The sequence below is a fragment of the Danio aesculapii genome, chromosome 2 (assembly GCF_903798145.1).
Source record: "Danio aesculapii chromosome 2, fDanAes4.1, whole genome shotgun sequence".
In the NCBI taxonomy this organism is placed as follows: Eukaryota; Metazoa; Chordata; class Actinopteri; order Cypriniformes; family Danionidae; genus Danio; species Danio aesculapii.
The window spans coordinates 43256948-43284643 of record NC_079436.1 but is presented as its reverse complement, the minus strand read 5'-3'; the positions used below and the strand labels follow the sequence as shown (position 1 = coordinate 43284643).

The window sequence follows — 27696 nt, the reverse complement described above, 5'->3', positions numbered from 1 at the left end:
TTGATTAGGAAGAGGTTGAAAATGTGTACTGTCTGTGTGCCTTCAGGAACAGGGTTGGGAAACACTAAAATATGCATACTAGACAGTAGTACTGTAGGTATACACTGTTCATGTGGTTTTAATGTGGCTACTTACAGTATCAGGGTATATGCAGGAATCCTGAAGGTAATTTCAATACCTTTAAGACTTTTTAAAGACCTTCTCAGAATATTTTACGTCTTCGTCGCTTCTTCAAGTTCTAATCAGTATCAAACCTTTAACTTAATAAACAGTTGTAGTTAAATAGATGAATGGAGCACAACCGTGCAACAAAACTCAGATAATCTCAGAAGTAACAAAGCTTGAAAGAATAAATTACCTGGTTGTTTCCAGCGACAGGTTTCAGCCACTGTTTAAACTCGTCTTTCTCCAACCAGGAGTATGCAAACTTGCATTATCCCATTTTGCTGTTTGTTTTACTCTATGGCAGGGCTATTCAATTAGTTTGTCATGGGGGCCAGTTCATGAAAAGCATCCCAAATGAGGGGCTGGAGTGATACGACTTGCAATATGAGTGAGGACACAACAGCATATAAGAGCCCATATGTTGTACTTTTGCTCCTTAAGATACCCATATTGTATTTTTCTACATTAAAATGTTAATATATTGTATTTTGAAACTACACAATATCAGTGCATTGTACAATGTGGCTTTTTTATTTTTTTTATTTTTGCATTTCAAAGCACAACAAAATCAGTGCATTGCTGAAGTAGGCTTCTTCTACATTCAGACACATTCATATGTTGAGTTTTGAACTGCATAAAAATTATGGATGCAACAATTATAGATTTTGGTTGTACGGTTATATAGTCTGAAGAATAATCATGGTTTCACGGTTATCACGTCTAATTTAAATTTAAGCTTTATAAGTATTTAATTGAACTTTTGTTATCATCTGCGTTCATACATACATGATCAATTTAATAATTACTAATAATTCGTCTAACATATAATTTGTTTACATTGCACTTAAAGCCACACACACCTCTCACCACTACAGCGCGAGATGTTTTCTACTCAGTGCATCTGAAAGGCGAGAGCGCATCACTCTGCTTGCGCACACATATTTACATATATTCTTACATTGGAAATAACGAAATTGCGTCCGGAAAAGACGCGATATTTGATGTAAGCTCGGAACTTTAAACTAGCGCACAGTTAGCATAACTTTGTTTAGTTGCAGCAGTTTTGTTCCCTGCAACAGAAACGCGGCATTGAGAAGCCTTTAAGCTCAAGTATCCAAATTATTTCGGCTGCTCGCGCCACTCGCTTAATGTCAGGTGACTCACACTCTGTATTGAGTAGACGCACGTCACTTCATAACTATATCGGCTGTTTTTCGACTGAACTAAATTTATTTTTTAATGTCTTGGTCACACTATTTGGAGAGCCGGAACAAATTGCCTCGCGGGCTGCCAATTGAATAGCCCTGCTCTATGGTTTTGCTACATGTTGAGAGCGTCACATCACCTTCCCGCGTTTGTCGCAAATTACTTGACACCACTCTGACAGAAGAGCTTGGCCGGACGCACCCGGCCCGAACCAATCGAGGAAAATAAATATATTTATGCTGTTTTGGAGTCAAACACTTGAACAAAAGCTTGGACAACGCCAATTTAATTTTCTCATAATTGATTTATCAATTTTTAACACTTTTTAAGACCCCGTGGCCACCCTGAGTATACTAATATTCCCTAAAAAGTATTATTTTTTTTCTTTAAATGAGTATGAGAAGAGTGGGAAACTCTTTTTCGGAGCATTTTGTTGCTTAATTACCCACATTTTGTCACTGCTTTGTCAATCATCTAGTCACATTTATATCTTTCACATTTCCTTTATATTTATTATCCTAGAAGCAAGTTAAGCTTCCATTTGAAGGTCTTTCATGCAGAGAAATGTCCTCATGTGTTTGCATAATGATGGATTCAAAAGTTAATGACCAAAAGTATCTATCAAAGCTCAAAATTCATGGCAGATGAACTTTAAAGCAGATGACATTAAAATAAATATGGTCCATCAATAGGTTAGATATTAATAATCAACAATTGCAATGTGATGTGCTCAGATCTTTGACATTTCTACTAGAAATAGTAAACAATCTGGGTAACTATCAAGTCAAATTGACCTTTATTGTCATGTGTGGACGAAGTGGTATGAAATGTTGTCTCTCACAGGACCATGGTGCTACATAAACAGAATCATAAATATAATCAACACTGGACATACAGTAAGAGCAATTTTTAAGCCTATACATAACTAACATACTGGACAGGTAATATACAGTAGTAGTATAAACTATACATATACAATAACTACTTAACTATACACATAACCTAAGACAAACTATACAAGTACTTTTACATAACACAGAACAATATTGTGCACAATAATGTGCAAAAGAGTCATTTAAGGTTGAAAAAGCAAGTAGTGCAACATTTATTGTGGTGTATTCACAAGAACACAATGTCCTTGTAAAAGATAACGCAAAGAAAAAACGCAAAGCCCTTGTAAAATTAAGCTTAGAGGGGTGGTCCAGAGTGTATTTTTAAGGCTTGGTTGTGTTTATAAAACGCAAAGCAGCGTATGCTCATGTGTCATTTATGAAAAAAAAAAATCACATTATTTTGTCATATATCTTACTTTGATTATATACAGCTACTCAGCTAACATGAAAACGACTGTCATATTTCCTAGTTCCTCCGAAAGCCCGCCCTCAAGTGGCTCTGATTGGTCAGCTAACATAATGTGCTGTGATTCGCGGATCGGCTCCACGTCACCAGGAAGCGTCATGCCTCTAATAGCATGCGCTGTTGTGTAAATACTGTTAGTCAGAGTAGCTGTGAGCCATATCAGCTTGAGCCTAAATCAGACAGAAAATCAAGAGGACACAGCTTAACCTCACGCCTGCTCTCAAAAATAAAATCTGACAAGTTTCTTTCACATATATTAGGGTTATAAACATGTGGAAGTAATATGAAACGTTCTCATATCTCTTGCGAGTTTGTTATTTGAGAACGCAGGGAATACGGTCGCATAGAGAGAGAGACTGCAGCGCTGATTGTGGGTGTTTACAGGGGTTTAACAAAAAAATATGAATTTGTAGCTAAATTATTAATGGTGCCAAACAGTATTTTCCCATTGTTTACATCCTCGCTACAACGAACGCTAGAAACTATGCATGTAATAGATCAATTTTAACAAATAAAGATACTTACTGGTTGTGGCTCACAATCCACAGCTTAGTCTATTGTGGTTGGAGCTTCTCCTTCTTTGAGGAGTTTAACCAAATCCAGCACTGAACTGGGAGAAAATTTGGAAGTTCTCCTTTGTCAAATGCTAGCTATATATTTTGTATAATTCTCTGGAACATAATTTAAATTAAATTGTAATCACTTCACTCTTTGTGTCGTGTCCATTAAAAGCCCAAATACAGAAACAGAAGAAGCTCTGTGAAAATAGGAGCGTTTGGACGACATTTTAGCTTTCTCTGTTATAACATTACAGCACCCCCAGCCACAGCCTTTCGCTGCATGAGGTGTATGCGTGAAACCTGAAGCGTTTGTGATCTCACTAACCCAGATGTATTTTTTGCAGTCCCCAAACTTCCTTCGCTGTAGGCTTTGCTAAGCTAACTCTGTAAAAGCCAATGTCTCCCTTTGCATTGAACTGACCGTATTACATTCAGAGATGTGGTTTATGTTCACACAGCTACGTTACACATCAACAAAAGTTTATAATATGATATTGTAGTGGACCATCCCTTTAAGAAAAGTGTGTGGTGCACATGGAGAGAAGAGTGTTTCCAGGGGTGGTTTGTCAAGCCAAGAATACGCATTTAAATATGCTTTGAAATAGGGGGGCAGGCTAATTCTTTTCTCGAAGAAAATTTATTAAGAACAGTTTCTGAACTGGGATGCAGCAATGTCACATTACCTACAGCATCAGCTGCTTTGCTACATTTACAAAGCCTCACCTGTGGCTTCATGGAAAAGCACAAGTCTATTGTGTGCACACTATAGATTTTCTAAGAAAGCATCTAAAAACCCTGGCTCTATGCTATTTTTCTTCAATCACTCTCTACTTTTTTATAAACAGACAAAAGTCAATACATTCACTCCTATTCTAGTCACACGGCACAGTTTCCCTCCTGTGCCTTTTTTTCACCTCATATTAGTGTGTAATATAACAGTTTGTGAATGTAAAAGCTCTGCCGTGTTTCAAAGATCAAAGTGCACCTTTGATTCTCCCAAAAGAAAGAGCCAATTCTGAACTGCTCGAAAGGAGTCGTCAGTAATTCCACCTTTAATTGCTGCACAAACCTATGAATTTTTGTTATAAATTTGCCAGCTTATAGTCTTGGCTTGTAGTATAAATTGGCAGTCTACTTTTAAGGCCAATTTATACCTCTGAGGAATGTTCGAAGCCATCAAGGTACACAGATACACAACCTGAGGTGCACCCCTCAAAAATTTAATTACACGCCGCAATGACGTAAAGTACAAGATCTGTGATTGGTTGAATTGCTGTGATGCTTATACGTTTACTTTAACGCAGCCGCCATTTTAAAACACGAAAGCGAGACTGCGGTAGGAAAAAACCCGGAAACATTGCAACAACATGCTGTAGACTACAAACCTCCAGCTGTTGCCATGATTTCAAAATGCAGATATGGTGCAAACATCCCTTTAATATCATTCAGTTAAGTTTTATTTAAACAATTAAAAGCAGATTAGACATCAAACAAAACCACAACCTCTTAAAGAGTGTCCTCCTAGGCTTCAGTTCATGGCACCAGGTAAACACTGTGGGGGTTTCCCTGCTTCAGCCTATGTAACCTTATAAGTGCTAAAACGATGCAGTCGTCTGTAGCACACCCTCGTGTTGTCTGTAATAGTGTTGTCCTTGTACTGACATTTAAAAAAAGTTCATTTCCTACTAACATTTAAGCACAGCTGAGCGTGTTCTTAAACATCGCTGATTAGCCATAGTATCAGTTCACCGCTCTTCACCAAGTACAAACAGAGATACACGGACACTGGAGAGTTTAAAGCTGCAAAGATCCGTCGATTGCTCGTTTGTGTTTGCACTCGATAAAACCCGCAAAGTAGTCCGCTTTATTTTTTACAATTGTAAATGTTTTAACTTCTTAAGGCCCAAGGTGTTTTTTTACATGCCTTTTTTATTTCTCTTTACTATTTGGGTTTATTGGAAACTAATTAGAATAAAAATCTAAGTATCATCTTCTGATATGATGTACTTTTAGAGAAAAATTATGTCCATATATGTGGACTCATGGTCCGAATTTAAATTAAACACTTTTTCCTGAATTTTTCTAATGCATATATAACATAGAATTTTTTTTTTGAACTTGCTTTGACTATCAGAGAGTAAAAACAACATTTGTTTTCCCCATTTTGGACAGTTAAAAATAGGGTTTGGGACATTTCATATACTGCAAAACAGTTGCAAGATGAAACCGTATGTCTGTAACAAAATATAAAACATTCAAAGTATTTTAAATAGCCACTTAAGAGCTAAAATGTGCTGTCCACGTATGTGGACACTCAAGCCCTATAGGAGGTTATTGCTGTAAAACCCCTCACTACACACTTTATACACTTTTCTCAGACAGGCATTAACATTTTCACACTTTTCTCTCTGGTTTAAACACTCTCAAAGTTCAAACTTTCGTAGAAATATAAGTCCAGTATTATAGAATGAAACAAAACCTTTAATCTTCATTTATTTATTTGGCAATGGCGCCCTACAGTCACGTAACTTCCTTTAACATGTCCAGAAGTCCTTTTTTGTGCAAAGGTTAGCATCTTCCTCTGCCTTTTGGATGCTACCGCAGGTGCCTTTGACGGTGCAGAAAGTTGTCAACATTGTGGGGAGAACTTCAGAGTGACACTGCTAGCGATCAAAGATTTATGTAAATTTGGCGAGCTGGACGCATTCTGTACTGTACAGGAGACATGGCACAGGAGATTGATTGACAATGGTCTATGGCCAGTCAATGTAAAAAAAAAAAAAGCACATCAAATTGCATGAAAAAATTGCATGCGGGGCCAAGAAAGGTGAACCGTGTTATAGCGAGTGACCAAAGTATTGTGCTGTTTAACCTTGCATGGATGTAACATAAACCTCTAATTGGAGACCTCTGAAACAAAATCAGGGATAGTTTAAAACAGCATAGTAAGGGTACTTTACTATCCCCTCAAAAAAACACTGATGATTTGTTGTTAGATTAAATCTAATTTTGGTACATTTAGAGATAATAATTGGGCAGCCAAAAATAACATGTTGCTAGCAGGTGTAAACAGGGCCGTAGCAATCATTTAACAACTGCTTTCTATTAAAGGCTACAGAGACAGTCCCAGAAGCAATTAGGGGCAGAGTGCTGATAGAGGAGGTCTGGGATCTCACTAACATTGCTTTTCAGGTCACCCTGACTCGGGTCTGAACTTTTAACCTCCCCTTTGACGTCAACTCTCCAAGCGAGCAAAAGTTGAGCATGCGGAACTGAGAAGATCTTCAACCATATGTCGCATTAAACAAAATACACAATCCGATGTCTCAGTGGAGTATTCGGCATTTAACAGATGGTTATTATCCGCGAATGTCTGTTTATGGCATTACCCAGTTTGTTGTCTGCATGTGTAATTAACAATCAGAAGTTGTGAAAGATTATAGCCATTAGGCAAGACTGTAAGATACTAGATTTAGTTACATTATGGGAGGCCTGTTAGAGCTCACCGAGCCTAAAAAGAACAGATTTCTTCAGTTTGTGTCACTTGCTATTGTTAATCTGCACAATATTTGTATTATTAACACACACCAGCACACAGACTGAGTTTTGCATAAAGGATGATTCTTTCTTTTGTGTTTCGCAGAAGAATACGAGTTTGGACAGTGAATAAATGATGACAGAGTCTTCATATTTGGCTGAACCATTCCTTTAAATGAGCACTCACCGACTAGCCGAAAGCGAGAGAAAGAGAATTAGCGAGAAAACTCATCTGCGTAATGTCTGCGAAATAAATCAACGGGAAAAGGGTAATGTGCCTCTATATTGTGTGTTGAATGTCTTCTGATCTATTCATCATTGGAGCGTCTAACTTGGTTGAACCGCTAGCGCTGTGGGGCTTCATTAATGTCACCTCACCGCTGTTCATTATAAACATTAGACCACAATCAGACACAAACTCTCAGTGGCTGAAACCACAGACCACCAGCTCCCTCCAAACACACTGACCCCTTAGCGGATCTTTCCAAAACAAACCGCGCACGGAGTGTGTGGAAGAGCCGCAGGGTCTGGGATATCAGCTGTGTTATGCTCAAAGATATAACAACATCCCAAATTAACCAAATGGACAAATATAGCACGAAAAATTGCTCTTTTGCCATAGGACTTTGCTGCTATAATGTTCACAATACAAAGCTTCATCCAGAGCAAGTATTCAAAATTATTTTGTAAGCTGTTTGGACAGATCTGTGTGTAGATAGTGTGTCCACAGTCATATTGGAGTGATAGAAACACAATAAGTCTCTTTTTTTAAAATTTCCTGACATTAAAATAGGATCCAAATCCCTCCGATTTTGAGGCCGACCTCAACGTGACGTAGGAGTGTGGTTTCCACACCCATCGAATTGATTGACAGACTTGTATTAACATGTCTCTATAGTAGCGCGTTTAATCATATCAACAAGACAGAATGTGCGCAAAGCAACTGTGATTAAAAGATCTGTTCAGCTCTCTGTGGTTATCTGTACCTCAAGAATGAGTTTTACAAGTTTAAAACGTTTTTAAAACAGTGCACGTTTGTAATAAACACAGTAAAATCGCTATGTAATTCATCACCACAGCCACATAGCGTCAGTACAATTATAAAAGAAGACGCTTCAATCCCGGTTTCTGGACTTAAATTAGGTTAATTTTGTTCATTAACATAACGGATATCCATACAACAATGTATATTAATGTGTATCCTGTCACATTTGCCATGTAAAAACAGTGCAAAGCTAAACGTGTGTGTGTGTAACTTTATAACAACATTGTGTGTGACTCATCGCTGCAGAAAGGCTTGAATTAACTCCACAACAAATATATAAAATAACAGTTGGGAAAGTTCTTACTGTAGTAAGAGAGATCTCCTTCCTTCTTGTCTGTCACTGTGCTGTTTACCTACGTGAAAGTTAGATGCATCAGAGCAATACAGAGAAATCTCTATGGCTCAGACACGCACGTGGGAATGGTGGGCGGGGAGAACCAGCTCATTTGCATTAAAGGCACAGGCAACAAAAACAGATGCAATGTCAGAACAGCTCAAATTTCCAATATACAGAAAGGTATATTGAATAAACTGATGGGTATTTTGAGCTTAAACTTTACAGACACATTCTGGAGACAAAATACTTGTATTAAATTTTGAAAAAGGGGTAAAATAGGTGCCCTTTTAACCTATTTGGGTATCTTCTGTTCAACAAAAAAAAAGATATTTTGAAGAATGAAGATGAACTTTTATTTTTAGGTGAACTATCCCTTTAACATAACATCTAGAGCAGTGGTTCCCAAACTGGGGGTCGCGACCCCTGCGGGGGTCGCAGAATAATTTCAAGGGGTCGCGAGAGTTATTTAAAAATTGTGTAATTTTCAGTGATTATAATAAATATTTTTCAGTATTACAAGTGAAAGCTAATATTTTCAGATTTTTAAAAAGATATTACTGATTCATAAAGTATTTAGGACACATTCGGGCAGAATGCATCTTTGTACTTGGAACGCAGCACTCAGGAACAGTTTAAAACTGTTGTCATGTCAACTTGCCGCAGTAAACAAAGCCTTCAACGCTTGCCCCGCCTTCGCGCTCTTCTTATTGGCCCACTGCTCTAAGAACTGAACACGAATGATTGGTTAAAATCAGCTGTCAATCACTCAGTCAACGCCTCCTGTCTTCAGATGACAGGAGCTACAACCGTGAAAATGTAAAGCGCTGAAGACGAGAGAATGAAAACAACACTGACAGATTTTGTCTTAGAAACACCTAAAGCTACAAATATTGGCACATCTGATTACTGATCATGTGCTGAATGTTAATCCACCAGCTATACTTATTGAAGAGTGGATAAAGTTTTGATTAGTGTTGATTTTCAAATGCAATAAATCTGTTTATAAAACTTGTAGTAACAGTGCGATAATTGGTGGGAGCCACTAAATTTTGGCTGGTGCGTCTACATTTTTAAAGTTAGAAGCACCAGTGTTACCAAGCAAAAATGTTAATTTCGAGCCCTGTAATCTATAGTAAATATAGTTAAAATATTGTGAACAGCTTAAAAAAAAGCTATTTTTATTGTTTGTATATGCTTTGGTAGTGGGGGGTCGCGAGTTCTTGACGATCTTACAATGGGGGTCGCGGGTTTAAAAGTTTGAGAACCACTGATCTAGAGAGTCTTTTTGTTGCTGCTGTTGTTGCATGAACTAGTACAATCTTGATGAATAACGTAATTTACATTTACATTTTTACATTTAGTCATTTAGCAGACGCTTTTATCCAAAGCGACTTACAAATGAGGACAAATTTAAATCCATATTTGTATAATGAGCAGAATTCTCGTAGAATGACCCAAAATTGTAGCTATAAACTGTTTCTAAAATCAGCTGGATTCAGTTTAAGCCATTGTTGTTGTACATGGTTATGCATTTTGTAGTTATTTTTATGCATCTTTGAATCAAATATTGTCTTTACTGTGAAAGTACTGGAATAATTTTCAATTCTTGCTCTGTGTGAAGCTTTGTGTTGTGAGATTCGTTGACTTTTTATTATATTTTTCCTAATTTGGAAGTTGATGGGTCTCAGCGAGCAGCATTCTTCAAAATATCTTCTTTTGTGTTCAACACAGAACATGAAACAAGAAAGAAACACAGAACAAGAAAGAAACTCATAAAGGATTAAAACCACATGAGGTGGAGAGTAAATGATGTGGTAATTGAGATTGTTGGGTGAACTACTCCTTTAAGGAAAATGCCGTCAAAATGTTTTCAGAAAATAATCCAGCTTGCTTATGCATTCCGCTCTAAACTGCAAAAAATTATTAATTCAGACATAATTATCATGCTGCGGCCACCAGCATGACCATATTAACACCTAATTTTACCTATCAAGAGCTATTCATATTCTGCAACTCGGCCCATTTGGAAAATTCACAAAGGAAAATTCTGTCATTATTTAGTCATTTGCATGCCGTTCTTCACCTGTATGACTAAATTATTCTGTGAAACATAAAAGACATTCAAATTACGAGAATGCCGTTTCGTCAAATGATGTTCTGTAAACAGCTGGTTATGTTGTAAGGGAATGTAAACGGTTGGCAGAATGTAGGATGCGTGTCAGTGTGTGTGTCTTTGGTCTTAAAGCCCTGCTGCTGTCTGTGTAATCAAATTTGTCTTGACTGACTGAATCATTTGAGCAAGAATTACATTTCTTTAACGTACATCAATAAATGTGTGTTTGAACAAAATACATACTACAATTTTCAGCTGATCTTACAAAAGAATTGAAAACCACTGCCTGTAACCTTGACTTGCATAGTAGGAAAAACAAATACTACGGAAGTCAATGGTTACAGGTTTTCAACTAATATATCGTTTTATGAGTTCAACAGAAAGAAACTCAAACATGTTTGTGACAAGCGAGTAAATGATGATAGAATTCTCAGTTTGGGGCGAATTATCGATTTACCCCCGCCCCACTCCCCCTGTTTTACATTTTTAATATCTCCAGCTTCCGAGAATCCAAAAAGAGCCACATATTGATAAATAATGTTATGATACCCGTTTTAACATGAAGTTATGATTGAATTGCTTCTTGTTACGGTTATAAAATAGTAACAAGCAGGAAATATTCATGCGCCAATGACATGACCACATGGTCTATAAGAGAATAGGTGGCAATACTCTTGTTCCTACATAATATGTGTGTGTGTGCGCATGTTTTTAATAATTTTATTTATTAATGTTAAACATGTTATGTGTCACAACATTTGAATCTGTTCCTGCATTGTATGTTAAAACTTTGTTCTGTAGGTTTTTTTTCTTCACAATTGATAAATAAGCAATTAAAGACCAGAGTTTCAGTTGAAAAATCTTCTTTAATGCTCTACTGAGAGCCTCTCAGATGGCCTGAGGAAGAGTACATTTAAAGGCATTTTTAATTTTGTTGTCAAAACCATTATTAGCATAACTGAAATACTGAAGCATGTGCTGTATTGTCTGTTCGCATAAATTCTTAAATATTGGCGGCAGGAAACTAATGTCTTGACAGCTCTGTTCTGTGCATGTTTTGCCATCCAGGTCTCCATGTGAGTGATGTGATTGAAAGTTATGCATTCAAACAAGATCACAGGGTACTGTAGACAACATTCGGGAAAAAAAACACATTTAAACACATTTTCACACCATTTGTTTGCTTTTTCTTCTCCCAAAAGTGACAAATATTTCATTTGCGACATGAATCGATCTTTTCTCCAACCCCAGAAGTGGCCTTTCCTTTGTAAGGATGGCTAAATCAAAATTTCTTTATGCATGAGCAAGCATGGGGCAGCCTAATATTACTTAAAATAAATTAGTTTAGAGTTATATCCTGTATCTACAGTAAGATACTGTACCAGAACTGGCAATGTTATGTCCATGATGTAACTGGCCAGCATACTGACTCTAATAGCCCGTTTCCACTGAGTGGTACGGTATGGTACCGTACCACTTTTTGGGTACCCTTTCGAAAGGGTACCTAGCACAACAAAAGGTACCAAAAGGCTGAGCCAGACGCGCAGCTGAACACTACTGGTTTACAGAGATACCTCACTAGCTCGTCCACAAGCCAGGAGAATGAAAACAAAGGAAGCGCCATTTTTAAATACACAGCCAAGACATTACACCGTAATAATACATCCATATAATAACGAGCCATGGTCAAACAAACCTTGTCGTCGTCTTAATGAACAGCCACAAAGCCAAAAAGAACAGCAGAATCTACCCTGTCGTTGTTTACAAGGCCATCTAAAGCGCAAGCACTTTCACTTTCTAGAGAGAGAGTTCGTACCGTGTCTATATTTGTAATTTCAAACTTCTTCTGATGATAATAATGTGCGCGTGATGACTGAAGTGCTTCTGAAATTCGATCCTTTCAGAAACGAACAAACACAAGAGTGAAGCGCGAAAAAACAAAGGAGATGCTGGAAAAAACAAAGGAGCAAACGATTCTTTCAGCAACCTAAAAGATTAAAATACTGCCATGTTTAATAATTATCATCACCTTTTGGACTATTATGAACTTGGAATGACAGAATTACTTTCTAACAAAATGTTAATGTTACATGAGCTGGTGAAGATTAAAGATACAGAGGAGAGGTTTACACCGACTGTGGGCTATATGTTGCGGGTTGTTTTTAAACCCGAATAAGGACTAAATGTATGCTGTGTGTAGTTTTTCTGTAATAGTAACATATCGGAGACTGTAAAGGGGGTCACACACCAAAAACACCGCTCGGTGGTGTGCCACGCAGCGCCACAAATTTCAAAATTTTAAACATAGGTTGGTTTCTATCAGGGTATATACACCAGCGCCGCAAGTTGGCGGCTGTTCTCGGCGCCAGCCATGACTCAGGACACTTTTGCATTTTTCTGCCGCGCCACAGAGCGCCATCTGAATAGTTTCGTTTAAAATATGCGAATGTGCGCGTCTGGTGTGCGATACTTTCAACTGTCATGTGCGCGCCGTGTCGCGACTCATCCGGTGTGTGACGGCCTTAAGGCTCTGTGTGTTCATATATGTTGCATTTATTTATTTATTTTATATAATTGCAGAAGTTACAGTAGGCTATTATCATTTATCTTCAGTTAATCTAAAAAATATAAAATAATCAAATCATGTTCATAGAAAGGTTAGTAATGAACGTTTATAAACAAGTATCTATGTGTATAAAATATCTGTTTTATGAGAAGTGCTTCTCATATGATATGTGAACGACCCGTACAGCTTTACTGTAGACATTTCCTTGAGTGAATATGACGACTGAAACTTTCTGTTGTACACCATGCCCACCTACAGTAGGGTACCAATCGTACCCTTTTGGCAGTGGAAACGCAAGCCTGATAAAGCTGATCTGTACTGAACCCTACCACAACGTACTGTACCAAACAAGCCATAAACGACTTCAGGTAAACAATAAACCATTACACGATATAAGATATAGTCAAATATCTAAATTTATTCCTCATTTATGAATTGAAATTTAATGATCACTTGAAATTGGAGTAAGATTAAATTTGGAGCTGGAAACAAACTCAAATAATCTGTAACAAATAAAAATATTTATTTTCAGATGTGCTAGAAAAGGCTTACACACATTTAACCTTCACCCATGCTGTTAGTTCCGTCATTGGACTAATAGATGGACTCTTCCACCTTACAGTGGCACGTCTGAATTTGTCCAGCACTCATTGCACTCCTCTTCACTTATTTCTTTTAATTAGTAGTGGTGTCACACTCTCTTTATGCATCTGTAAGCTGCGAGTTTGTTTCTGACGCTTTGGTTTTTCTTAATCCCTGCTTTTTTTTTTCCACGCAGCGTGCCAGGGAATGCTGATAATGAGCTTAAACTTGTGTGTATGCAAGTGTGTGTGTGTGTTCACAGCGTGAATGCTGTGGGATTAGTCAGATGTTTACCCTCTGTGTGTGTTTGGCTGCTTTAATTGGCCTTTGCAATGTTCATTCTTTAAAATTCCCTACAGGACTCATAGTCAACTCAGCAAGAGTGAGTGCGCGCGCGCACACACACACACACACACACACACACACACACACACACACACACACACACACACACACACACACACACACACACACACACACATACATATACAGACAAACACAAACATACATACACTCAGGCACACAAAAACAAAATGCATGCACATACACATACACAAACACACACGCACAAACATGACATACACACACACAAACACGTGCACATGCAAAATACACACAAACCTACCCACACACATACAAACACACGTTCCCACATATGCACAAACATACAGCCAGGTACACAAACACAAAAACGCATCCACACACATGCACGCAGACACACACAAACATGCACGCAGACACACACATGCACACAAACACAGAAACAAACACACACATATACACAAAACATGCAAAAAAAAAAACACACACACATGCATGCACTAACACACCCACAAAAACACACACGCACAAACACATGCACACAAGCATGCAAAAAAACACACAAACACACACAAACAAAAACAAACACACATACAAACACTCAAACCCGCAAGCACACAAATACAAATACACATACACACGTGCAAGTATTGCACACTGACACGCACACACAGGAACACACAAATGCAGAAACAAATGCACGCACAAGCACACACATAAACATGCAAAAAACCCACACAAACCCACACGCACACAGAAACACATGCACACAAAAGCACACAGACACACACAAACATACATGCAGGCACACAAACACATGCATACACTCACAAATGCAGAAACACATGAATGCACAAACACACACACACACACAAGTATGCAAAAAAAACACACGCACAAACACAGAAACATACACGCACACAAACATGCATACACACTGGCACACAAAACACACACATTCACAAACCTACGCACATGCGCAATATGCAGAAAATACACACATGCACAAACCTACGCACACACGCACAAATACACACACACACTAGCACGCACACACACTTAAAAATACAACCATGTACACAAACACAAAAAAACACACAGGCACACACGCAGAAAAAAACTGCACGCACAAACACATACACACACATATACACACAAACATGCAAAAAACCACGCACACACACACACATGAAGACAAACAAGCAAAAAACACACAGACATACATACACCAACAAACCCACACACAAACACACAAACGTACAAACACACAAACGAAAACATGCAAACAAGCATGCAAAAAAGCCGGCCCACACACATGTGCACAAACAGAAACAAACGCACACACAAACAAATGCGCACATACCTGCAAAAAATACACACATGCACGCACACACACCCAAACATACACCCAGGCACACAAACACAATGACGCATGCACACAGACACACACAAACATACATGCAGGCACACACACGAACGCAGAAACAAACGCAGACACATATACACACAAACCCAAGTGCACAAACACATGCATACACACAAACACGCAAAAAACACACACCAACACATGCAGACACAAACGCACAAACACATGCACACACGCATTCAAAAAAGACACACAAACAGATACACACACACACACACACAAGTTTGGCAGTAATGTTGATTACACAGGGGCTCCATTGCTGCATTAGGAGACCAGAGACATGGACAGCAGCCCCGTGCTCATCAGCTCAGATATGAGCAAGAAGAGCTCAGAAATCATTGCTCATAACGACAGAAAGAAAAAAAAGCACACATAGATGGTGTGTGTGTGTGTATGCGTGTGCGCGCTGACTGTTGCTCTGACTCTAATCTAAGAAGTCAATTTAATAAAACCTGAGAGAATCAAATCCCAGCACAGAGAGGAGGGGTCATGAGTGGAAATGAATAAGAGAGATTGAGTTTAATTCATTTAAACGGCCCCCTCATACACACACACACTTCTCTTATTTTCTCTGATCCATTTCATTCCTCTGATCCTCCCATTAACAATAAAATCCCCTGAGCGATTCAAGGAAAAACAAAAAAACATACACCAACAGATCATAAGAACACAGATAAAACAGATAATAGACTCAAAGATCACAAACACACACGGTCTACCAAAGCCCCACAACGAGGCTGGTGGGTGGACAGAGACCCCGGAGAGAGATATTTATAATTGAACTCACACCCTCAGACATCTGCCAACACTCTGATCTCACACTCACTGCTGCTTTTTACCTCCATTTCATTCTGTTGGCTTTAATGTAGACTACTTTTGTGTGTAAATGTGTGTGTGTGTGTGTGTGTGTGTGTGTGTGTGTGTGTGTGGATAATCATCGCATGCACACTGCAGCTAAATTTGGTTGTCAGCTACCAATTGGCAATTATCTCCTGGAAAATGCAGGTTATGGATTTACGAGAACAGAACTGTTGTGAGTGATGTATTTTAGCGCACGTCACTAAAATTACTGGTAAAGGTCTTTGTGCACTGATGTCCAAAAATTTTGTATGCGTTTTGTTCGTATTCATGTGGGAAAAAAATTGTTACGTAAATATACCTTGCACACTGAATCCAAAGCATATTAATTAATCATCACGAAAAAATGCAAAAGATTTCTGAATCGGTTCAAACAGTGATACTTTGTTCTCCAAAGTAGAAAAAGAAAGAGGAATAGGCTGCATATTGTGTTCATTTAATACTAGCCTATATAGAGAGGAAGGAGAGTTCAGCTCATTGTCAAAAATCTGTGCTGGATTATCCCTAAATGCAAAGTTTATTTCAGGAAATCAGTGGAAATTTGATACATTGCTTGTCATACTTCACACATTCACGTACTGTACGTAAACAAATCTTGAAGAGAGACTGGCAGTAGCCTACCTATAGACATTATAATAGACGGTGGCAGCATTGACGCATTTAAGCAATGATAGATAGCATAAATTTGCTTTTAGGATGGATGGATGGATGGATGGATGGATGGATGGATGGATGGATGGATGGATGGATGGATGGATGGATGGATGGATGGATGGATGGATGGATGGATGGATGGATGGATGGATGGATGGATGGATGGATGGATGGATGGATAATACATTAAGTGAGGGATGGATGGATGGATGGATGGAAAATACTGGATGGATGGATGGATGGAAAATACTAGATAGATAGATGGATGGATGGATGGATGGAAAATACTAGATGGATAGATGGATGGATGAATGGATGGATAATACTGGAGGGAGGGAGGGATGGATGGATGAATGGATGGAAAATACTGGATGGATGGATGGAAAATACTAGATAGATAGATGGATGGATGGATGGAAAATACTAGATGGATAGATGGATGGATGGATGGATGGATAATACTGGAGGGAGGGAGGGATGGATGGATGAATGGATGGAAAATACTGGATGGATGGATTGATGGATGGATGGATGGATGGATGGATGGATGGATGGATGGATGGATGGAAAATACTAGATGGATAGATGGATGGAAAATACTAGATGGATAGATGGATGGATGGAAAATACTGGATGATATTTATCTTTACAAACACAGCTATAGACAAACATGACGAACACTTCATTTCACGGTTACAAAGCTTTCTCCCAAGACCCTCACCTTGCATCGTAATGCCATCATTACAGCTCAACTGGACCTGAACTATGTTTGTGTGCAAATGTGTGACTAGAAGCCCTCTATCAGGCCTCAAAAAGCAGTTCTGCTGACTGAACAGATATATTTCTCATTTACTTAAACGTTCTGCACTGAGGGACTTCAAGCTGACAGCCAGAATGTAGGAGCGCTCTGATTTCTAGGTCAGATACTCTCTCTGTGTGCGTGCGTGTGTGTGTGTGTGTCCGGCTAAAGCTGTGACATTGTGAAAATGACTCTATTATTGTTGGATTTCCAATTTAACCTCTTTCACAACTGATCTCAGGCATTGTTCTGTGTAGATAGACTAACCGATGCCTCTAGATTGCATGTTTAGCAACCAAGTGAGTGCTTCAAAAGGTTACAAAAGACAAAGAAAACAAAACAACTGAAAGGTGAAAACTCTTAAAATCAATTTGTAATATTATATACTTGTTAAATAATGTTATTTGTCTGCCTATTTGATATCATAACATCTCATAATATGCACAAAAATCCTCTGATTATCTTAAAATCATGATTTCAGAAAAAAAAAAATGGAAACGTGCGTCTCAGATTGCCATATTGACAGCCGATTTGGTTTAAACTAATATTGTCTGACAGTTTGTAAAGAAGCTGATTGGTCGAAACAAAACAAAACAGGAAACTTTAAGGTGACTACACATGATATACTGTTTGTATAACACAACACACACATACACACACTCCTACGCAGCATTTCCATCTAAAACCCGTAACAACACCCCCACCCACAAACTGTGGCCCCTTTAAGATCCACTTCCCTCTGCAGATTTGTGAGGATAATTCCCACAGTTCCATTCTGAGGAATGACACCCACTTCCTGTTCCCTGAGGGCTCTTACAGGAAGTGGCCTTCCTGTCTCGCTAAGCCTGTGTTTGTTTTAGTCACAAGAAAACATGCAACTCTCACAAAACCCAAACAAAACTGCCCCACAAACTGGCTTTTATTAAAGCCCTTGAGAATGACTTTACACTACCGATGTTCATTTCCACACATTCTCGTGATCACTTAAATGAAGATTTAATTAATAAATTCATCATTAACCAAACAATGTGAGAGGTGTCTACTTCAGTCACACATGAGTAGGCCCACACAGAATTTGCGTGTGCAGAATTCTGCAGACTTTCCGCAGATTTTCACAGATTTTTAGCTCCCAAAATAATTCCGCAGAAATCTGCAGATTTTTACCAAAAAACGTCCGCAGATTCCATCTGGCCCTACACATGAACTATACTTCCATTCAAAGATGTGAATTAGACACCACTTCAAAGAGAGCGAAGAGAAAAAAAATCATCACTTCCTGAAAAACTGGAACCAAAATACTCCATCTTTGTGTGGACAAACAGCAAAACTGTGTAGAAAAAATGTGCAGCTTTAAAAAAATACCCATGTTCCTGTGGACAGGGTCTGAGGTAACCTCTTAATGGTTAAAAACAATGACTAAGGAGTCATTCACAACTCTTTCCTGCATTCCAATGCACTATTACCAATGTTCAGAGTTGCGAGTAGCGCGTTACTGTATTCTAATTACATTTTTGGGGATTGCAGTAATGTAACGAATTACATTTTAAACCTGTGTAATTTGATTACAGTTACTAAAGTGAATGTAATTGCAATACATGAGTTACAAATATAGTTTTTAGAAGGAAAAAAAGCTTCTTTTAAATCACCTTGCGCTTTTAAATTGCTGGGGAACATGAGTTGAAATAGCTGCTGACAGGAGTGGCTGCTTCGTCAAGTGGAAATACAGACATTAATTTGACTTCATTGAGAGAAAAAACTAAAATTTTGCTGTGAAATGCAGTCTATGTCCAGTCTCTAAAGAACTTTCGACTGCTTTTAACTCGACCAGCAACTTGTTCAAGCACTTGAACAGAAAGCATTCTATGTCAATACTCGTCACCAAGGAGGACATCGGCGTCCAAAAATACGGTGGCGGAACTCAGCTTAAACAGGCTAAATTGTATTTTAATGCAGGATGCTTATGGGGCCGTTCACATATCGCATCTTTTGCACACGCAAATTCGTTTTTTCCAATATAGGCGCGCGGCTTGCGCACAAATATTCAAATCACGTATTGTGTGCGCTCGCACTTTTTGGGTGCACCAGTTGAAAACCGCAAGTCACGTGGTCAAGAACTGACCGGTCAGCTTCATGCGTTGTGTGGAATATACACATTTTGGTAAAATAATTGCCTCAGACAAATGCAGAACACCCAAACACTGCAGTGCTTTTTCATACTATGAATGTCAATGGTTACAGATATCCAGTTTTCTTCATCTCTTCTTTTGTGTTAAAAAAAAAGACAAAGAGGTTTAGAAAAAGTGAATGATGAGAGAATTTTAAGTTTTAGGCAAACTCTTTAAGTCTTTATATATGTCAAGACAATATGTCAAGCTGCTGTGAAATTACTGAATTACTGAAACAATTACTGAAACAGCTGCAGTTTATTTTGTATTTTATAGCTATATTTTATATGTTTTAACTTCAAGGTAAAGAAATGAGTAATCTGATTACTTTTTACCTGAGGTAATGTAATCAGATTACAATTTTCCCGTAGTAATCAGTAATTTGTAATCTATTACTCTTTAAAGTAACTTACCCAACACTGCCAATGTGCTTGACTGACGTGTGACCATTATGCTTCCCTATTGGATGTTTTAAAGCACCTCGTACATGAGCGCTGCTTTTTTAAAATGCAATATCTTTTAAAGAATTTCAACACTTAGATGCAGTGGCGCTTATCAATCAGTTCCAACTGAATGGACCAACCAGAAGAACCAGCAAGTGTTGTGACTATCTGTTTGTACAGAGTCATAGACAGAGAGAGTTGAGTGAGTTGCGTCAACTCCATTGATTGAGCTCACAGCACCGTTCAATAGTTAGCATTTACAGCAGAGTTAAAGTTGAAGATGGCTGGTTTTGCAATTTTTAAAAGGCAAGGCAAGGCAAGGCAAGGCAAGTTTATTTATATAGCACATTTCATACACAGTGGCAATTCAAAGTGCTTTACATAAACAGGAATAAAAGAAACAATTATAAGAGAAATAAAAACAAACATAAAAATGGTAAGAATAAAAATAAAATAAAATAAAAGCTGATAAAATATGTTATAAAAGAATTAAAAAGAAAAGAAAAACATAGTAGTTCGATCTGTCGGACGTAGCTTAGTGCTCATTCAGTAAAGGCACAGCTAAACAGATGTGTTTTCAGTCTTGATTTGAATGTGCCTAATGTTGGAGCACATCTGATCATTTCTGGAAGCTGATTCCAGCAGTGAGGGGCGTAGTAGCTGAAAGCCGATTCACCCTGCTTTGACTGAACTCTTGGGATTTCTAATCTATTTGATCCTAAAGATCTGAGTGATCTGTTGGGTTTGTATTCAGTGAGCATATCTGTAATGTATTGAGGTCCTAGGCCATTTAGTGATTTATAGACCAGTAATAATACTTTAAAATCTATTCTAAATGTGACTGGGAGCCAGTGTAAAGACCTGAGGACAGGTGTGATGTGCTCTGATTTCCTGGTTCTGGTCAGAATTCTGGCTGCAGCGTTCTGGATGAGCTGTAACTGTCTGACTGTCTTTTTGGGAAGGCCAGTGAGGAGGCCATTACAGTAAACCACCCTGCTGCTGATAAAAGCATGAACAAGTTTCTCTAAGTCTTCACTGGAAACAAAGCATCTAATTCTTGCAATGTTTTTGAGATGATAGTATGCTGATTTACTAACTGCTTTGATATGACTATTGAAACTCAGATCTGACTCCAGAGTCACACCAAGATTCTTGACCTTATTTTTTGTTGTTTGACCCTTAGAGCCAAGGTACGCATTCACCTTGAGAACCTCATCTCTGTTCCCAAACGCAATGACTTCAGTTTTCTCTTTGTTTAACTGAAGAAAGTTTTGGCACATCCAATTGTTAATTTCATCAATGCATTGGCAGAGGGTGTCAATGGGGCTGTAGTCATTAGGCAGTAAGGCTAGGTAGATCTGAGTGTCATCAGCATAGCTGTGGTAGGAGATTTGGTTCTTTCTCATTATTTGGCTCAGAGGGAGCATATAAAGGTTGAACAGGAGAGGTGCCAGAATCGAGCCTTGTGGGACTCCACAGGTCATGGGTGTCCACCTCGATCTATGGTCACCTATACTGACATAGTAACCTCTTCCTTCAAGGTAAGATCTGAACCATTTGAGGACCGTCCCAGACAGCCCAACCCAGTTTTCCAGCCTATCCAGAAGTATGCTGTGATCGACAGTGTCAAATGCAGCACTGAGATCGAGCAGTACCAGCACTGTTAGTTTGCCTGAATCTGTATTTAGACGGATGTCATTGATTATCTTTATAAGGGCGCTCTCTGTACTGTGATGTGGTCTGAAACCAGATTGAAAATTGTCTAAACACCCCTTGAAGTTTAGGAACTTGTTAACCTGGTTAAAAACAACTTTTTCAATGATTTTGCCAATGAAAGGGAGATTTGAGATGGGCCTGTAATTGCTCAATATGGTGTTATCCAGGTTGCTCTTCTTCAAGAGGGGTTTAACAACTGCAGTTTTAAGTGAGTTAGGAAAAATCCCTGAGAGAAGTGAAGCATTTACCACTTTTAGAAGATCCATTTCTAAACAGGTAAACACCGTTTTAAAGAATGATGTGGGGAGCGTGTCGAGACTGCAGGTTGATGTTTTCATAATTTGCACGATCTCTTCTAAGATTTTGCCATTAATTGCCATGAAATCGGACATAATGTCTGATTTCTTAAGTTGTGGTTGAGCTAGTCTGACGTCGACACAATTTGGCTGATTGGATGAGCTGATTGTCTTTCTGATATTATTGATCTTGTCAGTAAAGAAATGAGCAAACTCATTACATTTGCTTTCAGAGAGTAGCTCACTGGGAATCCGACTGGGGGGGGTTGTGAGTTTCTCTATCGTTGCAAAGAGTTTACGAGCATTGTTTACGTTGCTGTTTATAAGGCTTGAAAAGAAAGTCTGCCTAGCAGTTTTTAGTTCCATATTAAAAGCACGAAGACTGTCTTTATAGATATTATAATGGATTACTAGTTTCGTCTTTCTCCACATACGCTCAGCTTTTCTGCACTGTCTTTTCGCCATTTGTATTATTGGGGACCTAGTCCAGGATCCCCTTTGGGTGCTAGTTATCTTCTTGGCTTTAACAGGAGCAATGTCATCTATGACATTCTTAACTTTAGAGTTAAACAAATCAAGAAGAGAATCAACAGAGTCTGCAGATATACTTGGTGCTAGCGATATGGCCTTCATAAACTGCTCATTAGTGTTCTCATTTATGCATCTCTTTCTGACAGAGACAGATCTGTCTTTAATAGCTGGAGTGATCAATATATCAAAGAAAATACAGAAATGATCAGATAGTGCAACATCCTTAACAACAGTTGATGAAATGTGTAAACCCTTAGTTATAAGTAGATCAAGAGTGTGTCCACGATTGTGTGTGGGTCCTTGAACATGCTGAGTCAGATCAAAAGTGTTGAAAACAGTCATCAGTTCTTTTACAGCATTGATTTCTGGATTATCAATGTGAATATTAAAATCCCCAGCAATGGTAAAATAGTCAAATTCAGAGGTTACTAATGATAACAGCTCTGTAAAATCATCAATAAAAGCTGGAGAATATTTTGGAGGTCTGTAGATAATGATCAGTAAGATACGTGGAGCACCTTTTAGTGCTATACTCAGATATTCAAAAGACAAAAAGTCACCAAATGACACTTGTTTACACTCATAGACATCTTTAAACAGGGCAGCAATGCCTCCACCTCTCCTATTGGCTCTGCAAACACTCAAAAAGTCAAAGTTTAAAGGAGCTGTTTCATTCAGAACTGCTGCACTACAGTTGTCATCTAGCCAAGTTTCATTTAAAAGCATAAAATCAAGGCAATTTGAGCTGATAAAATCATTGACTAAAAGTGACTTATTGTTGAGTGATCGGATGTTTAAAAGTGCTAACTTAACAGTTTTAGCTGTTTTCGCTACAGTAGTCTCAGATTTATATTTAATAGACACAAGATTTGAGTGATTTGCTATACGGCCTGAAAAAGTCTTCAGTTTTCTGTCACGTAATACAACACATATATGTGTTGAGAAAGCTACAGGCACACTGGGTTCCTGCTTGTTCTGTAAACATCTGATAAAGACACTGTTATCTAAGCAGGCACCCGAGATACATCATGGAGAGCAGTTTTGTTCACCAGCTGAAGATGGTGCGTTGTTGTTTGGGCCCTGGCGGTGGGGCAAATGTCGGAGGGCTCTTCCAGGTGGGCTCAGAGGTGGTTGTGGAGCAGGCCGCTTTTTGGTTGGTAACTGGGGGCTTGCGGCAATAGAGTGTGAAAGTTTAGTTCCAGCATGCACCAGTTCCTCCATCTTTTTTGAGAAACCCAAGAGAGGCGAGCAAGATGATAATGAGAACGTGTCTGGTGACAGAGGCTGTGGCTCTGGAGATTCTGGGTGTTGAAATATGTTTTCCTGGGTGTTTTCCTGAGGATCATTTTTTAGTGACGAGACATGATGCTGTTCTGATGCGTCACAGTCTGTCTGTGTTGAGCAGAGGGCCAGCGATAGTGTCTCTATCAACAGTGGGTGTTTTGGCTGCGTAGCGTTATCACTGTCCTTGGGTGATGCATCAGCCCCAAGTCCACTCGGGAGCTGATTTGAGGTCCTGTGGTCATCTGGACATTTGCTAGGTGTGTATGTGCCAGTTGGATTGAGGTCAGTGGCACATACAGCTGATGGATGATGGAGGGAGAAGAAGATATTGTCCTTTAGCACCTTTGCACCAAGTTTGTTTGGGTGAAGGCCGTCTGATGTCAACAGTTGTCTTTGGTTCCAGAAGAGATTGAAGTTGTCAATAAAATTCAGTCCTTTCCTGTTACATGCTTTCTGCAGCCATACATTTAGACCAAGAAGCCGTGAAAACATGTTTGTCCCTCTTGCAGGGAGCGGTCCACTGATGAACGGCTGAATTTTCACTCTTTCAACTGTTTCCAAGAGCTCACAGAAATCTCTCTTGAGCAGTTCTGACTGTTCCTTCCGAATATCATTCTTTCCCACATGGATGATAATCCGTTTTGCAGTCTTGTGCTTCTTCAGAATTTCCTTAAGTTCTTTGTTTACATCAGAAACTGTTGCATGAGGGAAGCAGTATGTCATTGTAGATTTGCTCCTAAAACTCCTGATTATTGAATCTCCTACAACTAGTGTTCTTATCTCAGGTGCGATCGGAGCAGAATGCCACTGTCTAGTCGGCCTTGAGCCTCTGTTCCATGCAGAGTTAGCTGCTGAGTCATGCGATCTCTGTCTGACTGCATTTGGGGATTCTTCACCCATATTACTCAATACTTCATATCTGTTCTCAAGCTGTATTTGAGTCCGAGCTGTATTTGGGGTAGAGGACGCTAATGCGGCAGCATATGATCTGACCCCACGAGTACCCTTTGGTCTCGCACCTTGTTTATGCCAATACTCATTTTCCACAGTTTTAATTTGTTTTTCAGTGCTCGAAATAGTGGTAGGAATAGATTTATGGGACTCACCGGCTATTTGCTGTGAGCGTCCACAATGACGCTGCAGTTCTGGTTGGATCGCAAGTAACTTTGTTTCAAGAACTGCAATCTTTTGTAGAAGTTTGTGGCAGTTTGTACAGCAGTGAGAATCTGAATTAATCCGATCCAGAGGCATTTTCACAGCCGTGTTTTCCTGTCTCAGGAATGTGAGCAGCTGATAGCTGGTAGCGGGAGGATTGTTTAGACGATAATTCCCCTCTTGTTAGTAAAGCTATATTCCAGAAAGTTTGTAGAATCGATGCTGATCTTCAAGCTGTGTCGTTTGAGCACTGTGCTGATAGGCTCAAGTTAAAATTAGGGTTTAAGATATAAAAGCAAGTGAGCAGAGAGCGGAGCAGTAGGCAAAGACGTCCGAACAGTAGCGAAGCAGGAAGCAGGGTGCAAAAAAGGTACAAAGGTAAAAGGTACAAAGTTTTAAAAATAAGATTGTGTATGTTTTAACAGTATGTAACATTATTTTCAATAAACCACAAATCATTTCCTAAAACTATTTGAGTCTAGATGAATCATGTGACGATTTAACATTTTGGACTTCTATTGCCTGAACTCTCTCTGGCTGCGTCCGAAATCGCCTACTACTCGAGTTGTAACTACACTTCAATTAGGGCTGCACGATATTGGAAAAATCTGATATTGTGATATTTTATTTTTCTGTGATAAATATTGTGCTGTCAATACACGTTCACAAGATGGTTTAAATAGCTCTATTTTTTCAGTTTTCTGGGGAGTCAAAATGGAATAATCACAATGCAAAAAAGCTTTTCTTCCTTTGCTTTGTTTTGTTTCTAATCCAAATATCTAGAAATTTTTAGATCGAGTAAAAATATTGTTTAGATTTTTCCTTCAGAAGAAATGAGTCAAAATTAATGGTTTTTCCTTAAAACTAGCGAAATTATCTGCCAAAGTGGTAAGTAAAATAATCACGTTTTCATTTTATAAACTAGATATTCGGACTAGGAACTTTGTCGATCGATTCGTAAATCGTAATCGTATCAATTCTGCATAAATATTTAAATAAAATAAATTTTTGCTACACCTCCAAACATCATCATTTATGTTCAAATGTTCTAAATCATCCTGAAATGCTCAGTCACAGGCCTTGAAACACATGCAAATTATTAACCTACATTATTATGGTTCAACGTAGCAGTGACTCTACAAATCACATTTGTTCTGTCGATCCTGGTCAACTATATTTCAGGCTCAACAATCTTGCGATGTGACTATTGCAGAAGCGCACATTGCGATATCGAATATTATGCGATATTCAATTTTAACTTACTACACGACTGTTACACTGTAAAACCCAAAAAGTTAAGGTAACTCAAACCATTTGAGGAACCCGATTGCAACAAATCATTTAAGTTCAAAAACTAATCCTAATGAGTACTGTGAACTTAATCCATTTGAGTAAACGAAGCAATTTGAGCACAGTAATGTCCAACAAATAAAGACAACTCAAACCAACGAAGTACTGTAAAACACAATAAGTTAAGGCAACTCAAACCATTTGAGTTAAAAAACTAACCGATATGAGTACTGTGAACTTACTCCATTTAAGTTGAAGTAATGAGGTATTTTATTAACTCATTACCTTCAACACTGAGTTCAAAACTCTTTTCAAGTGAGTGAAATTAACTTTCAGTAAATTTTGAGTTAACTACACTCATTTCATTTGATAAAGTTGACTGTTACAGTGTAGAAAAGTATGTTCTATATAGTATGAATGTGAGTAGTATGAATGGAATTGGGACATACTACATCTGCCATTTGTCGTTAATTTACTCCCATTAAAGAATCCTTTTGGCATGGCATGGCATCATAGCATAGCGTATGTATGAGTCCAATGTATGTGCACTTCACAATCTCGCCAGAAGAGGTAGGTCATCCGGGTACTTCTCGCATACTGTTTTTCGAATATGAATTTGGACATACTACTTGGCTGACATATTGTTTATAACATACTATATAATAGAAAAGTATATATCTCTATGGCTCTGTGTCTATAGTAGTAGGTGGGCATGACATTTTTTTTATTTGATGGCAACATGTTGGAGGAAGCGTTCATAGTGAATGTGTTTGGATATCCTTAAAATGGCTAGAGTTGAAAAAAAATCTATTCCAGAGCGCTGAGTCTTTTTTTAGACGCAGACACAAAGACATATTTTGTGTGAATGGTGCTTTCTATCATTGTCAGCAGCAACATTTCAGATGTACAGACCGGTAACTGGTGCACGTGTGTGTCCATGTAAGCCATTACATTTTTTGTAATGTGTGCATATTAAGGAAAATCTGGAGAGAATCAAAAAAGCCAACACAACACTGGATGTCACACTGATGGCCTGTTCTGTCTCTTCAAGCGTTTTTAATAAATCAATTCCTGCTTGCTTATTTTTTCCCTGGCATCTGTTTGACATGTATTAGATGTACAGTAAGGCCTCAAACATTTCACATTAATGGGAATCAACCATGTGAAATCAACCACCAATTGACCAATGCCATGCTGTTGGAAGCAGATAGGATGGGATTCATCATCCTGCCCGCCCACTAGAGTTTCATGACAGAACTTTGTATTTCTGCATTTCTGAAAAGCGATT

At 38.5% G+C, this 27696-nt stretch overlaps 1 protein-coding gene across 2 annotated transcripts in view; it reads right to left on the bottom strand.

The window, feature by feature from the left end:
* Positions 1-27696, bottom strand: part of pard3ab (par-3 family cell polarity regulator alpha, b) — a 207983-nt gene that overhangs the window by 43613 nt on the left and 136674 nt on the right. The gene's annotated exons all lie outside the window — the stretch shown is intronic.